The sequence below is a fragment of the Trachypithecus francoisi genome, unplaced genomic scaffold (assembly GCF_009764315.1).
Source record: "Trachypithecus francoisi isolate TF-2019V2 unplaced genomic scaffold, Tfra_2.0 Lachesis_group2, whole genome shotgun sequence".
Taxonomy (NCBI): domain Eukaryota; kingdom Metazoa; phylum Chordata; class Mammalia; order Primates; family Cercopithecidae; genus Trachypithecus; species Trachypithecus francoisi.
Genome location: NW_022681465.1, coordinates 34,223,072 through 34,241,036, shown reverse-complemented (window position 1 = coordinate 34,241,036; position 17,965 = coordinate 34,223,072).

Sequence of the window (17,965 nt, the reverse complement as noted above, 5' to 3'; positions counted from 1 at the left end):
ATGTAGTTGATTGATGGTGTTATGGAGTTCAACTATATCCTTACTGATTTTCTGCCTGCTGAATCCGTCCATTGCTGATAGAGGGTGTTGTCTCCAACAATAATAGTGAATTCATCTATTTCTCCATGCAGTTCTATTAGTATTTGCCTCATATAGTTCCATGCTCTATTGTTAGGCACACACAAATTAAGACTTGTTACATCTCTTGAAGGACTGTCTCCTTTATTGTTTTGTAATGCTCTTCTTTATTCTTAAAAACTTTCCCTGTTTTGAAGGCTACTCTGCCTGAAATTAATATAGCTACTTCTGCTGTCTTTTGATAAGTGTTAGCGTGGTATATTTTTCTTTATCCATTTATTTTTAATATATATGTGTCTATGTTTAAAGTGGGTTTCTGGTAAAGAACGTATAGTTGGGTCCTGTTTCTGAGGAGGACGTGGCTGTCTTCTTTGTTCCTGTTTAGGTACAATATTTACCCACTCCACCACCCCCAGCTTTTTTCAAAATTTATCTTTGATTTCCTATAGTTTGAAATAATATGCCTAGGTGTAGTTTTTTTGGCATTTATCCTGCTTGGTGATCTTGGAACTTCCTGGATCTGAGGTTTCGTGTTTGGCATTAATTCGGAAAAATTATCAGTCACTATCATTTCACCTATTTATTTTGTTCCTTTTTCTCTTTTCTCTCATTATAAGCATGTTATGCCTTTTGCAGTTGTACCACAGTCCTTGAATATTCTGTTCTGGTTTTCCCAGTCTTTGTTCTCTTCACTTCTCAGTTTTTGAAGTTTGTATTGATATATTCTCAAGCTCAGGGATCTTTCCTCAGCTGTGTCCAGTGTATTAATAAGCCTGCCAAAGGAATTTTTCATTTCTGTTAGTGTTTTGATCTCTAGCATTTATTCTTGATTTTTTCTTAGAATTTCTATCACTCTGCTTACATTGCTCATCTACTCTTGCATGCTGTCTCCTTTATCCATTAGAGCCCTTGGCCTATCAATCATAGCTGTGCTAAGTTCCCAGTCAGATAACTCCAACACCCCAGACATAGCTGGTTCTGATTGCTCTGTCTCTTCAACTTATGCCTTTTGCCTTTTGGTATACAATGCAGTTTTTTTGGATAGCCGTACATGAAATACTGGATCAAAGGGATTACTCTAAATAGGACTTTAGTAATACGATGGTAAGGTATCAGGGAAGGGGAAGCAATCTATAATCAGGTCTCGGTCTTTTAGTGAGGCTATGCCCCTGGACCATGAACTTTGCAGGTGTCTCTCAGGTTTTTTTTTTTTTTTTTCTTTTTTTCTCTCCCATGTAGGTGAGACAGCATGGCTAGATGGGCTAGAGTTGGATATTTCCCACAGGGAAGCTAACTGGAGTTGGGTATTTCATTTCAGTTTCCCAAATCAGCTAAGCTCCAATAATACTTCAGCCAGTTACGCCCTGGTTAACTACTTGCTTCTGAGAGCAGCCCTTGTTAAGAACAGAGTGCTCTGGTGTGTATATATATATATATATATATATATATATAATTTTTTTAACGGAGTTTCCCTCTTGTTGCCCAGGGTGGAGTGCAATAGCACGATCTTGGCTCAACACAACCTCTGCCTCCCAGGTTCAAGCGATTCTCCTGCCTCAGGCTCCTGAGTAGCTGGGATTACAGGCATGTGCCACCACTCCTGGCTAATTTTCTTTTTCTTTTTCTTTTCTTTTTTTTTTTTTTTTTTTTTTGAGACAGAATCTCGCTCTGTCGCCCAGGCTGGAGTGCAGTGGCGCGATCTCTGCTCACTGCAAGCTCCGCCCCCCGGATTCACGCCATTCTCCTGCCTCAGCCTCCCAAATAGCTGGGACTACAGGCGCCCGCCACCACGCCCGGCTAGTTTTTTTTGTGTATTTTTAGTAGAGACGGGGTTTCACCGTGTTAGCCAGGATGGTCTCAATCTCCTGACCTCGTGATCCACCTGTCTTGGCCTCCCAAAGTGCTGGGATTACAGGCTAATTTTCTATTTTTAATAGAGACGAGGTTTCTCCATGTTATCAGGCTGGTCTTGAACTCCTGACCTCAGATGACTCAAGTGATTCTCCTGCCTCACCCTCCCAAAATGCTGGGATTACACACATGAACCACCGCACCCGGCCCACTCTGGTGTATTTTTAAATGGCTCCTTTTCTTCCCCAACTGCTGGAACTTGGTCAAGCTCCTGAAGGTAAATCTCAGTATTATGGAAGCATCCCATGACTGGGTGTCCTAGAGTTTTTAACTTTGAGTTATAGGCACTGAGCTTCCAGCAATTCATCGATTACAATTCAGGTTTTTCTATGTACCACTGGTTCCTGTAATGATTTCCCACTTGTGAGCCTCTGGTAAGCCATGACTCCCTGTATTTGCCTATCTGTCTCTCCAGTGTTGAGGAAGCTTGTCTCCATGTCCTCCCTCTGTCTTAGGGGTCCAAGAAAAGTTGTTGATTTTTCAGACTGTTTAGCTTTTTATTTATTCTTAGGATAAAGTGGTGACTTCCCAGCTCCTTACATATAAAACTGGAAACTGGAAGAAAAATCTATCTTTATAGAAAACAACAATATTCTCTGTCTTCTAAACTGTATAGCCACAAAACAGCTATACCATTTTTGCATTTCCAGAAGCAATGGATTACAGTTCTTTTTGTTCTGCATCTTAGCAACACCCACTATTGTCAGATTTGTTGTTGTTGTTGTTGTTACATAAATACCTGTGTAGTGGTATCTCACAGCCATTTTAATTTGAATTTCTCTAATGATAAATAATGTTGAGTATCTTTTAATTTTCATGTTTGGCATAAATATATCTTCTATGAAGCATGTGTTCAAACCATTTGACTATTTTCAATTGTTTTATTTTCTTAATATTGGGTTTTAAGTGTTCTTTATATATTCTGATTATAAGTCTTTTATCAGGTGATTTGCAAATATTTTCACATAGTTTGTCACATTAACAAACTATTTCTATTGTTTGTCACTTCATTTCTTAACAATGTATTTTTTAGAGCAAAAAAAATTTTATTTTGACAAAGTCCAATTTACCTTTTTTCTCTCTCAAGGATAACACATTTTGGTTTTGTGTTTGTTGTGCCCTGGGGGCCACAAGGCTTGCTGCTGTTCTCTTGGAGGCTAAAGGCTTTAATTTCACAAAGGATGGGAATTCTTTAAAGTCTTTTTCACAGTATTGGCTGCTCCTCTTTCAGGTCTACACCACAGAAGGATGATTTTCCCACTTTCAGCATTTCTTGTCAGTAGCCATTGGATTTTCATGGAGAAGAACCAGAGAATAAATGCAAATTCCCCATTTGTCTGTGGTTTGGCAGTCCAGGGGTATCCTCTCACTGTAACCCACACTCAGCCTTTATCAATTTGGTACACTGTTTAACTGAATCCCTTATGCCTGCACAGTGCCCCAGATCCCATCCTTCTGTCTATGCACAGTTGAGACTATTTTTGGAGCCTTATACCCTTGCAAAGTCTTGTTTTCCATTAGACATCAGATAACTTGTCCTGTAACTTCATCTCTCAGGTATGTAAAAAAAGTTATAATTTTTAAGTTTATTTAGCTTGTTCTTGTGTTTGGTTGAGAGTGATGGACTTTTTCCAGTTTTCTATATCCCAGGCAGAAGCAGATATCTGAATAATCTTTTAAATTATTTGTGAAATAAAGGCTAATAGTAAATTCCTCAAATAATTAACCAAATTTGCTATGTGTGTGTTTGTGTGTGTGCATGCATATACATGAAAGTGAAAAAAGGCAAGTTTCCATTTTATTTCAATAAGTTACAAAAAGGTTAATGAAGATTTTCGAAAACTCTAAAGTGTGACACAATTTATTAGGCTAATTTCATAGTTGATTTATATACTGGCATTTTTTATTAGATGCCAGTGAGCATAATGAGATATAAAATTACAGGACTGCATGAAGCTTGTAAAGAGGACAGGAATATATATCAAATGTTAGTCACTGTTCAAGAAAATTGCTGATTACCTGTCCTTTACCCTGGGTTATTAAATATCAATGTTTTCAAGCATAAACTGAGGAAGATAGTCTAGGGATTCCATCTCTTCTATAATAAAGGTAGTTTTTTTATATATGCTGAATGAACAAATATCACTACTTTATGTATTTCGCTTTTCAAATAATTGAGTGTCTTTGATATATTGCCTGACAGCATAACTTTTATAGATTTGCCCAAGCCAACTACTGAAAGAAATAATGTCCCCTTCCAAAAACATTTTTTAAAGACTTAAAATGCTTAAGAAATGAAAAAGAACCACCAAAACTATGTTGTTATCTTCACCAAAAATGCAAGCCAGTTGGTACCAGCAACATAGCATTGGCTATGGATGGTAGACCAGCAACATGACTATAAACTACTGAAGTGCCAATCAGAAAATCTGCTGAGAAAGTGAAAGATTGAACTGTCAGAATAGAGGGAAGGAGAAAGATGAAGAGTAGTGTGAGCATACAACATGGAAAGGCATACTAATGGCTTCTTGAATCATTCATTACTCCGATGAGTAGGATTCAAGCCACGTTTAGACTGCGAGTTGGTGTAATACATTCCTTTAGTTAAAATAATTTTTTAATCAGGTCTATTCTGGGAGTTTACAAATCTCCATTATGAACTTCTCCAGATTTTGTAGAAAATGCTCAGCTTGAATCATCAGAGAAAAATAAGCATCCTGCCTAGTCACCAAGAAATTAAACTTCAAATGGTGTAAGCAGCTTGGGAAGTAATTTGACTGATTCAGATTATGTAGCAATTTATCCAGGATGCTGTAGTGCCTAAAACTCACCAAGGTGATAAAGCTAAATAGAATTTCATTTTTAACTCTCTTAAATTACACATATGGCATTCATAAAATGTTCACTTTCTTGTTTGTTTGTTCTTCCACTTTAGTTCCTATCAATCCTATGTTGTTGTTTCTCTTTCTCTTCCCCTCTCTCTCTTTGTAAGAATAGAACTCCCCCATGGCTTAAAAAAAGCTCCTCATTTTACCTAATTCTATTATCTTTTCCAAACCTTCCCCACACTTTACATCTTTACATCTGTGAGTAAATTCTTCATTAGCACCTTTCCTTCCCAGGTGTGTATAGACTCTCTCCTTTCACATCCAAGTACTAACCAGGTCTGACCCTACTTAACTTCTGAGATCAGACAGGATCTGGGGCATTCAGGGTGGTATGGCCATAGACTCTCCTTTCCATTGCTGTCTTCTTTAGTTATTCTTCCTTTTTAAAACTAAAACTTCACCTCTTTATTTCTTTACATTAAACTTCTTACATTATCAATTGTTTGCATTTTTATTCAAAGATGCTTATGTTTGAAACTGGGATGAAGTGTTACCTGTCTCATTGCTGGGTCAGTCTTAATGGAAACTTCCCTAGAAGTTATAGAAATAAGTACCAGAAGGGAAGGTATCAGGGGTAGAGACAAAGATTAGTGACTCAGTTTACTTTGGGTGATCAAAGGACACCACATATATTTTGCACAAACAAAACAATGTCAAACTTTTTATTATACTGCCAATGAAATAAAATTATTCAGAAGGCAGTACTGACTATGCTATGGTGCTTCAAATTCAACATACAAAAAATCCTGTGATCATAATATTACCAGTTTATTGAGACCAGGAAATGGATGTATTTTTCTACAAACCCTGTCTTCAAACACACCCTGTTCAATCTTCATTCCTATTCCTCTGGCCACATTTTATTCATACCACACGATTTTTGAGTCACTTTCAGGGAACAAAATCCAAGTTCAGCAGCAAGTAATATTCACCTTCAGGTACTGAAAAAGCATTCATCCTAAATCAAAACTTTATTCTCATTTTCAATTCAAACCTTTTTTCTCCCACTGCAGGCCTAACCTATTGCTCAAAATCTACAGTGGAAGAGATAAAATCCATTTCTTCACTTCTACGTGACTTTTTTTTCCCTCTTATTTTCTTGCTTTTCTATAGCTATCAAAGTTTAAAGAATCAGGGTGAAATGTTATATTTACATTTCTCTCTTCCCGACTGACATTGGATGGCCTCCAAGGTCCATCTGCATAGTAGGTATAAAAATGTGGGATTCTTTTGTGCAGCATTGATAGCATTCCGTGGAGGCCCGCAGAGGACTTTGGCACTTCACATTCCCTAGATGCAGGCTATGTGCACTGGCTGCAGTCTTTAAGTCATTCCAAGAAAACAGCCTTTTACTTTTGGATTCTCCTTGTCCCAGCAGGTACAATATTGCTCAATTTACAATGTTTGCTGGTGAGAGTAAAGAGCAGGGGCAGCTTTTGTAAAACTTATATTTTAGGTTCGAGGGTACATGTGAAAGTTTGTTACATAGGTAAACTCGTGTCACAGGGGTTTGTTGTACAGATTGTGTCATCACCCAGGTATTAAGCCCAGTACCCAATAGTGATCTTTTCTGCTCCTCTCCCTCCTCACACCCTCCCCATTCAAGTAAACCCCAGTGTCTGTTGTTCCCTTCTTTGAGTTGGTAAGTTCTCATCATTTAGCTCCCACTTATAAGTGAGCACATGCAGTATTTGGTTTTCTGTTCCTGCACTAGTTTGCTAAGGACATGCCTTCCTATTTTTAAAACCTCATGGAAGTTCTTTTTTTTTATTAATGTCTGTGATTCCTCCATGTAAATAAAGTACATTATAGATGAAAAAGTGATACTCCCCAAAATACTGGAATATTATAAAGAAGTAAATCTTTGTAATAAATATCTGTGTAGTTGATCAGACTCAGCCTTCTTTTCTTTCTCATCAAAGCATTTTATTAACATTTGTTTGCAAGACATCTCAAAATATGATTGAAGCCTTCAACTCTTTATAATCTCTTTCCTTCCAGCATTCTGAGCATGCTAACAACCTCAATGAGTAAATGAATGAGTAATGAGTAAGTAGGAGTAAATTGTATATTGCCTGACAGCATGACTTTTACAGATTTGCCCAAGCTGACTACTAAAAGAAATAATGTCCCCTTCCAAAAACAATTTTTTTTATTTTAAATGCTAAAAAAGTGAAAACCACCAAAACCATGCTGTTATCTTTACTAAAAGTGCAAGCCAGTTGGTACCATCAATATAGCATTGGCTATAGATTACAGACCAGCAAAAATTTATTTTTTGACAATTTAAAATGTAAATACACAAATTTCCTATGCCTAGGTAAATTTACTCTGCTGTCATTTTTGCATCTTTTACTTTATAGCAGACCAACTAAAAACATGGACGTCAGTTCTATTCAAAATAATGGATTTGAAATTGCCAGTAACAAAAGCTGCTATTGTCACCTTCTATTTATGTAGAAAAAAGTAATATAGGGCAATAGATTTTACAGGCCTGACACTGAAGCCTTTCATCATTACAGCCTCAAAACATTGAGGAAAGCAAAAATGCCTAATAATTCACACATGGGCAAACATAGGCCACAAGAAAAGGAAGCAAAGTCCTTGCAAACAATTTTTTGACTCAAATTCTTCTTTATACATGCTGAAGTTTACCTAAAGTGTAAGATGCTGCAGAACCACATAAATACACGAGTGCCATTGCATATTACTTTGAATACAATGTTAACAAATATATAGTTTAGCATATCCAGAATACAGTGTTAACAAATATATAGTTTAGCATATCCAATTTGTTTATAAAGGAACCTGCCTACTTCAAAAAGAAAGCTGTCCTGAAGAAGGGGATGGCATCCAGAGATACCTGCAAGATGAAGCTAACATAGAGAAAACCACAGTATACAAATATCTTTCTTCCCCCTACATTCCATATGGGTGAAATCAAGGTAAAACGAACATTAGACAAATTCTTGAAAGGATAACCATATGCACTCTCATACAGAGAAAAGCCACCACATATCAAGCTATTTTCAAGGCATGACACCTTTAGTTTGCTCCTCCCAGTTAACTCTTCAACCTTCTGCAACATATCTGGTTTATGTTTTTTAAATTTTATTTTAGGTTCAGGGGTACATGTGTGGATTTGTTATATAGATAAGTTATATGTCACAGGTGTTTGGTATACAGGTTATTTTGTCATCCAGGTAATAAGCATCGTACCTGATAGGTAGTTTTTTAAATCCTCTTCTTCCTCCCTCCCTCCACTCTCAAGTGAGATCCAGTTTCTCTTGTTTCCTTCTTTCTGTCTGCATATACTCAATGTTTTGCTCCCACTTATGAGTGAGAACATACGGTATTTGGCTTTCTGATCCTGCATTAGTTTGCATAGGATTATGGCCTCCAGAATCATCCATGTTCTCATTCATCTTTATGGTTGCATAGTATTCCATGGTGTATATGTACCACATTTCTTTATCCAGTCTCTCACTGATAGACATTCAGGTGGATTCCGTGTCTTTTCTATGGTGAATGGTGCTGCAAGGAACATATGTGTGCATGTATCTTTATGGTAGAATAATTTATATTTCTTTGAATATATGTACTCAATAATGGGATGGCTGGGCTAAATGGCACTTCTGTTTTAAGTTCTTTGAGAATTTCCCACCCTGCCTCCCTCAATAGCTAAACTAATTTACATTCCCACCGGTGGTGTATAAGCATTCCCTCTCCTCTACAACCTTGCCAGCATCTATTATTTTTTGACTTTTTAATGATGGCCATTCTGATTGTATGAGATGATATCTTACTGTGGTTTTGATTTGCATTTTTCTAATGATTAGTGATGTTGAGTATTTTTTATATGTTTGTTGGCTGCATGTATGTCTTATTTTCAAAAGTGTTTGTTCATATCCTTTGCCTACTTTTTAGTGGTGTTTGTTTTTTTTCTTGTAAATTTGTTTCACTTACTTCTAGATTCAGGATATTAGACATTTGTCAGATGCATAGTTTGCCAAAATTATCTCCATTCTGTAGATTGTCTATTTACTCTGTTGATAGTTTCTTTTGCTGTGCAAAACTGTTAGTTTAATTACATTCCATTTGTTGACTTTTGGTTTTGTTGGAATTGCTTTCAGCAATCGCAGTTTTCATCATGAAATTGAATTCATCATGAAGTCTAATTCTGTGAAGAAGGTCACTGATAGTTTGATAGAAATAGCATTTAACCTACAAATTGATTTCAGCAATAGGGTCATTTCCTATGCCAGTCTACATTCCAGAGCAAAAAGACATGTCACAGTAACATGTTTGCTCTGGGATGTAGACCAGCATAGAAAACATCACACAGCCACCTTGCCTTTTGTCTTCTGTTTCTTTGAGCCAAGGTCCCCAGCAGGATATAGAAGAGAATGATAGGGAAGAGTGATAAAGGGGTAGTAGGATATTTATTCTCCAGCCCCCACTATGAGAAGTAACCTGAGAATAGCAGAAACCTCCAGCCCCAGTGAAGGTCACAGCTTCTCTCAAGGTGGCCCCTCTGCACAAGGCTCTCTACTTCCAACTTAAGGATACCATTCCCCTTCCTTATTTCTCCAGGTCAAAACTGATTACACCTGTCACTCACCCCAGGAAACAGCCTTCTACTCTGTGATTTCCATACACACTTTACAAATATTTCTTTTATTAAAACACTCTTAAACTATGCAATTTGGAATGTCTCTTTGTTCCCTGCTAGAACTCTGGCTGAGACACATGAGGTACATAGTATTCCTGCTTCATTTCTTACCATACACAAAGGGGCTGGAATAATGCCTGACAAGGGTATAGAATAACATTAAATTTATGAAAAAATAAATGAGTGAATGAAGTCTACCTATGAGACTTATGTTTAAAATTAACACTGAAAAGTGATATCTACTTGTACATTTCTTCCTTTGGTGATTATCTGGGAGGGGCATTAGACTGATTATACTGGGTCTCTACCTTAGGGGTCTCCTCCAATTTCTTACCTGGACTCTCAAAATAGGTTTAATTGATTTCTCCGTTTTTATTTTAGGCCTTCTATAGTGCATTTTCTGTAGAGCATTCAGAGTGATTTCTCTTAAAATGTGTATTTTACTTCTGTAGCTCCCACGCTCATCACAGTCTTATCCATCAAGCCCAGACTCCTGAACGTGGCATCTCTGGTACCCACCATCCTTTTTAGAGTCAACTATCAAACCACTAACATCAATCTTCAAACTCTGTTTGACTCACACTGAACTATTTTGTTTCTTCAAATATACTATCCTTCTATCCTATGATTTCGCACACATGCTTTTTGTTCTTTCTTTCCACATTCTTTGCTGAGATACTTCCTACACATTCTTCAAGACCCCAACAAGCATCGACTCATTTAAGAATTCATCTTTCGCTTTTCAGGAGCCTCCTGGGCTCCCACAGCATTCCATGCTTCTGTTTCTCAGGGTATTTCTCACCCTGAATTGAAATTTACTGTTTTTTCACAATCTCCTTTTAATATCTAATATATGCTTGGCACACATAAAGTTCACAATGAATATTTTCCCAATGAATAAATAAATAGCTGAATCAATGGTCAACATGAGCATAGTTGCTACTTGATTCAAATCTTGTTCCCCAAACCTGCTACCCTGAATATCCTAATGACCCTTCACTCTGACAGCAGTCTGACAGAGTCTATCCCTTCCCACAAAAAAAAAAAAAAAAAAAAAAAATTCAGTAGAGTTAAGAGATGTTCCTGGGTCAAATATATTCTTGAAGCATATACGGAGAAAATATTCTAAAAGTAGATTAAATGGCCTAGAAAGAAAATGAGTAATAGAGTTATTAAATAACAAAGTTCAAAATTATTTGTCTTTACAACACTTTAGATGGAATAGTCCCCTATTTTATATTCCCTATAGAATTCTGACATTTGATATTTTTATGCACTCTTAAAATTTTGAATCAGTCAGAGATTTTGTTTTTATTGCTATCAACATAAAATGGCTGGTTAATGTGACTGAAAATGGAATTTATTAGAAAGTTGTCAAGAAACTTAGGACATCGGTAGGAATAATCAGAGTTCCAAATTGGGTAAAAGGACCAAGGTGAAGTGTGCTTCAAAGGTCAAGGATGCTAACACTGCTGAACATTCTCCCACCAGCCGCCAACACTGGAATGCATGAACTCCAATTATTTTTTCTCTTTTCTGTCCATTAATCATGTGCAAGGCATCTGGATATATAATCCCACTAAGATTTTCACAGTGAAGGAGGCATAATTCTTTAAAAAGAAATTGAATGCCATTATAAGTACAATGGAGACTAAATGCAGAAATCAGAATACAAAGCCACTATGTGAAACAGCAAATGTTCACTGAAAATAGATTTATTTATTTTTTAAAAGTTAGAAAATAAAAAGTAGATATATTATTAAATAAAGGAGGTAACAATGGACTTACATAACTTTAAATGTAGGCCACAGAAATAAAGTAAGTATGATAAAGGACTAAGAAAGCTTTAAGCTTTATTTAAAATTTATTTTTAATAACAAAAATTATGTATATTTATAGTGTACAACATGATGGTCTGATACATGTATAGACTGTGGAATGACTAAGTCAAGCAAATTAACATACCTGTTACATCCCATATTTATCTGTTTTTGTGGTGAAAATATTTTAAATCTATAGTTAGCAATTTTCAAAGGGCTTAACTTTAAAATGTGTTTTAGATTATAAAATTCCATTAATTCACGTTACTATAACAAAATAAAAACACCCTTTGATATTCAGATTTATTATTAAATAATTTATTTATAACATAAAATAGACCTTTTAACATTTTAAAGGCTGTTTCATTGATTGAAATACATTAATACTCGTTTTTCCCTTTTTAGGAACAAGATGCAATGGAGGAACACCAACGATCCCAGGAGACGCTCAATAGAATAAACAGACTTGAGACATCAAAGAAATATTTTTTTATTTTAGGTTGTATTCACATTATTTTACTTTTTTTTTTTTTGAAACAGTCTTACTCGGTTGCCCAGGCTGGAGTGCAATGGCATGATCTCAGCTCACTGCAACCTCCACCTCCCGGGCTCAAGCAATTCTCCTCCCTCAGTTTCCCGAGTGGCTGGGATTATAGGCACTCCCCACCATGACCAGCTAATTTTTTAAAATTATACTTTAAGTTCTAGGGTACATGTGCACAGTGTGCAGGTTTGTTACATATGTATACTTGTGCCATGTTGGTGTGCTGCACCCATTAACTCATAATTTACATTAGGTATATCTCCTAATGCTCTCCCTCTCCCCTCCTCCCAGCCCACAACAGGCCCCTGTGTGTGATGTTCCCCTTCCTGTGTCCAAGTGATCTCATTGTTCAGTTCCCACCTATTAGTGAGAACATGCAGTGTTTGGTTTTCTGTTCTTGCGATAGTTTGCTGAGAATGATGGTTTCCAGCTGCATCCATGTCCCTACAAAGGACACAAACTCATCCTTTTTTATAGCTGCATAGTATTCCATGGTGTATATGTGCCACATTTTCTTAATCCAGACTTCACTGATGGACATTTGGGTTGATTCCAAGTCTTTGCTATTGTGAATAGTGCCGCAATAAACATGCGTGTGCATGTGTCTTTATAGCAGTATGATTTATAATCCTTTGGGTATATACCCAGTAATGGGATGGCTGGGTCAAATGGTATTTCTAGTTCTAGATCCTTGAGGGATCACCACACTGTTTTCCACAATGGTTGAACTAGTTTACACTCTCACCAACAGTATAAAAGTGTTCCTATTTCTCCACATCCTCTCCAGCACCTGTTGTTTCCTGACATTTTAATGATTGCCATTCTAACTGGTGTGAGATGGTATCTCATGACATCAAAGAAATATATTAAGAGAGCTGTTCAGAAAAGCAATTAATCAACAAAGTAGGATAGACTTATTGTGTTGTTCCTATCGTGATACACATACTGAAAATTTTTTGTTGCTGTTTCACGTAGTTTGCAGATTGTAATTACAGAATTATAGGTTGTCTTACTCAGGATGGATGTCTAATCTGAACATAAACAGATCACACACAGCTTGTTCCATCTTTTGGTCCCCTTTAATATCTATTACAGTGGCTGTTGCTTTGACACAATTCTGAAACAAAAATTATATGATTATATCTTGTTATATATCACCCATGGAATAAATTTTTTATTAATTAAAAAAATTTAATATTTCTTGGCTCTATTATAATAGTCTTTTCCCATCTGCCTTCAACATTTAAAGCCTTCTAAGGAAAGGATGCATCAAAATGCTAAGATTCTATTAGGGCAGACTACAGTAAAACATAGGTACATATCTTAATGCATAAATTCCTCATCTGTTAGGTACATTTAAGATTCTTCATTATAAACAAACTCACACAAAGCTAAACCAAAAGGCAATTGTTTCATGTAACAACATACTGAGTGTGGGAGGTAAAAGTTAAAAAAAATTAAACTCAAGGAGACAAAGAGTGACTTTGCATTTTGCCATAAAATTCGTGCCTAGGACCCTAAAGGAAAATTGGAGACTTTAAATTTTCCCCATTATAATAAGATTACCCCAATTTTTAGTGAATGCTAAATGTGAGATCTCTGGAAAGCAGACTCCAAGATAGAGCTTACAATAAAAGATGTGTATAAGGGAGTACTAGTTGTTTCCGTAGATGTGGACAGGAAGGGAAGGAAGCAGAAGTGCACAGAGGAAAAGGTCAAACTGCAGTGCAGGTCTGACAGCCTCACCAGACCCCAGGAATCACCTGAAGGTAAAATGGCCCCTTAGAGTTGTCCTACTTTTGAACAAAACAAGGGGGCCTTTACACCCCTGCCTGTATCGGTCAGTAGATGTAAAATGACCCTGGAAAAACATGCTTTTAGCTGAAAACACTTGTGCAGTGGAGACAATAACTCAACAAGCTGACAGCTGAAAGCTGTTTGCTGCAGCACCTGAGGCAATTTATTTCTTGAAGGGAGATCTGGGTAGTTCATATTCCTATCCCTATAGACCTTTTCACACCACTGAGAACCACATCTGCATGTATGTTCATAGAACTGCATCTTCAGGAATTTAGTCAGCCTCACATCCTGGGAGATATGTAAGAGGAAGATTAGTAGTAGATAGAGACTGCTGTTTGATCTATCGTTGACAATGATTTTCACATTCTTCCAACACGAATGCTAGATTCCCATGACTCTCAGCTACTACATCTGCTGGTCCCAAGGGCTTATTTAGTGGCATGATCGAAACCCTTAGACCAGACAAAACTGGGCCCAAGTCAGCATGCCATTCTTAGGCTGGAGTTGCTGTAACTGATCATTTACAGTAATAATTGGGCAACAGGGGTGTGTTAGTCTGCTTGGGCTGTGTCTTAGTCTATTTTGTATTGCTATAACAGAATACCTGAGACAGGGTAATTTATAAAGGACAAAAATATATTGGCTCCTGGCTCTGAGGTCTGGGAAGTCCAAGATCAAAAGCATGCGTCTAGTGAGGACCTTCTTACTGCATCAAGACATGGTGAGAGAAAGAGAAAGAGGGGAATGAACCCTCTTTTATAACAACCCACTCTTGTGATAGCATTAATCCATTCATGAGAGCAGAGCCTCATAACCTAATCCCTTTATATAAAGTTCCCACCGCTCAACATTGTTGCCCTGGGGGTTAAGTTTCCAGCACTTGAACTTTGGGGGTCACATTCCTACCATAGCAAGCTGTCATAATAGAATACTACAGACTGGGTGGCTCAAACAACAGAAATTTATTTTCTCACAGTGGTGAAGACTGGCAATCCAAAATCAAGGTTGGTGTATGGTGAAGCCTCTTCTGGCTTTCAGATGGTCAGCTTCTGTGTCCTTGCATGGCTTTCTTTGGTGTGAATGCCATGGAAAGAGCAAGTCTGGTATCTCTTTCTCTTCTGATAAAAACACCAGTCTTATCAGATTAGAGCTCCCTAATTACTGGAACTTAAAAATGTTACCTTGTAAGGAAAAAGAGTCATTGCCAATATAATTAAATTAACGATCTTTATATGGAGAGATTATCCTGCATTTTATGGATGGACCCTGTATGTAATCACCACTGTCCTCATAAGAAAGAAGAAGGAGATTTCATGCACACAGAAGAGGAAGAGGCAATGTGACCATGGAGGCAAAGATTGGAGTGATGTGGACACAAGTCAAGGAAGGCCAGTGGTCACTAGGAGCTGAAAGAAGCAAAAGAATAGATTCCCCTAGCAACTGTAGGTAGTGCACACCCTAAATTTTGATCCAGTAATAATGATTCTGGGCCTCTAGCTTCCAGAATGATGAGAGAATACATTTCTGTTGTTTTAAACTAGCAAGTTTACGGCAATTTGTTACAGCAACCATAGAAAACTAACACAATCTCTTTCCTCTCTTGCCAGGCCCAGTATTTCCCCAGCGGGGTTGTGCTGTGACTTCATCTCAGTTGTTACCTAATGACCAGGAGGCAAATTCTGAGGGAGTACATGTTGTCTTATTAAAGATGATAAGTGTTTCTAAAGGAGAAAATTGCCATTTTATTGAAAAAGATAGGGAAAAGTACTATTACTTTAAAATATTAGTAAAAGTGGCTCCATATTAAAAAACTATAACTATTAAAAGGCTAATAACTCAAAATCCACCAAAGGAAATGCTATGAGCTATGGAGATTGTAAGTATTTTTTCCCCCTCTTCAAAAGATAGAGTATAAACTATACTCAGAAACTCAACTGGTATGTCAGTTCCAGTGGACAGGATTTTTTTCTCTGCTTTTCTGTTGAACAAAATAATTTATTTGTAAATGGAAGAAAGAAATTATAAGAATAAAAATAGAAAATAAAGCCCAAAAACTAATAACTATTAAGCCCATATATGTTCCAAGAACTGTCATAATACTTTTTTATGTAGTTCCTCCTTCAATGTTTATCACAATACTACATGGAAAGTACTAGTTTTATGTATGGGGAACTGAGGCAAAAAGAAATTAAGTCATTTGCTCCAGGTCTCCTGCCTAGTAAGTGGCAGAACCAGGGTTTAGCTCAAGCAAGACTGACTATAGAGCACCACACTGGCCCTTCATTATGGCCAAAGTTAAGCGCACTCTAAAGTCAGAGTGACTTTAGTTGAAATTTAGGCTCCAATATTTACTAGCTGTGTAACCTTGTACAAGCTATGTAATCTGAGTCTCAATATTATTATCTATAAATAAGAGTAATGATAGTATCTAGTGCAAAGGGTACTTGTGAGGATTAAATGACATAGCACTTCACAAAAATAAAAATTGGCAAATGGGGTCTAATTAAACTTAAGAGCTTCTGCATAGCAAAAGAAACCATCAGCAGAGTCAACTGACAACCTACAGAATGGGAGAAAAATTTTGCAAACTATGCATCTGACAAAGGTCTAAGGCCCAGAATTTATAAGGAACGTAAACAAATTTGCAAGAAAAAACCCCATTAAAATGTGGGCAAGGGCATGAACACTTTTCAAAAGACATACATGCAGTCAACAAGCATATGAACCAAAGCTTAATATCTCTGATCATTAGAGAAATGCAAATCAAAACCACAATGAGATACTATTTCACATTAGTCAGAATGGCTTTAAAGACTTAAATGTTAGACCTAAAACCATAAAAACCCTAGAAGAAAACCTAGGCAATACCATTCAGGACATAGGCATGGGCAAAGACTTCATGACTGAAACAGCAAAAGCAACGGCAGCAAAAGCCAAAATAGACAATTGGGATCTAATTAAACTAAATAGCTTCTGCACAGCAAAAGAAACTACCATCAGAGTGAACAGGCAACCTACAGAATGGGAGAAAATTTTTGTAATCTACCCATCTGACAAAGGGCTAATATCCAGACTCTACAAAGAACTTAAAACAAATTTACAAGAAAAAATCAACCCCATCAAAAAGTGGGTGAAGGATATGAACAGACACTTCTCAAAAGAAGGCATTTATGCAGCCAACAGACACATGAAAAAGTGCTCACCATCACTGGTCATCAGAGAAATGCAAATCAAAACCACAGTGAGATACCATCTCACACCAGTAAGAATGGTGATCATTAGAAAGTTAGGAAACAACAGGTACTGGAGAGGATGTGGAGAAATAGGAATGCTTTTACACTGTTGGTGGGAGAGTAAACTAGTTCAATCATTGTGGAAGACAGTGTGGCGATTCCTCAAGGATCTAGAACTAGAAATACCATTTGACCCAGCAAACCCATTACTGGGTATATACCCAAAGGATTATAAATCATGCTACTATAAAGATGCATGCACACATATGTTTATTGTGGCACTATACACAATAGCAAAGACTTGGAACCAACCCAAATGCCCATCAATGATAGACTGGATTAAGAATGTGGCATGCATACACCGTGGAATACTATGCAGCCATAAAAAAGGATGAGTTCATGTTCTTTGTAGGGACATGGATGAAGCTGGAAACCATCATTCTGAGCAAACTACCACAAGGACAGAAAACCAAACACTGCATGTTCTCACTCATAGGTGGGCACTGAACAATGAGAACACTTGGACACAGGGCAGAGAACATCACACACCGTGGCCTGTCAGTGGGCGGGGGGCTACAGGAGGGATAGCATTAGGAGAAATACCTAATGTAAATGATGAGTTAATGGGTGCAGCAAACCAACATGGCATATGTATACATATGTAACATGCATGTTGTGCACATGTACCCTAGAACTTAAAGTATAATTTTCAAAAAAAAAAAAAAAAAGTCAAAAAATAACACATGCTGGCAAGGTTGTGGAGAAAAGGAAACATTTATACACTATTGGTGAGGATGTAAATCAGCTCAACCATTGTGGAAAGCAGTGTGGTGACTGACTCCTCAAAGAGCTAAAAACAGAAGTACCATTCAACCCAGCAATCCCATTACTGTGTATAAGACACATGCATGAGTATGTTTATTGCAGCACTATTTACGATAGTAAAGACATGGAACCAACCTAAATACCCATCAAGGGTAGACTGGATAAAGAAAATGTGGTGGCCAGGTGCAGTGGCT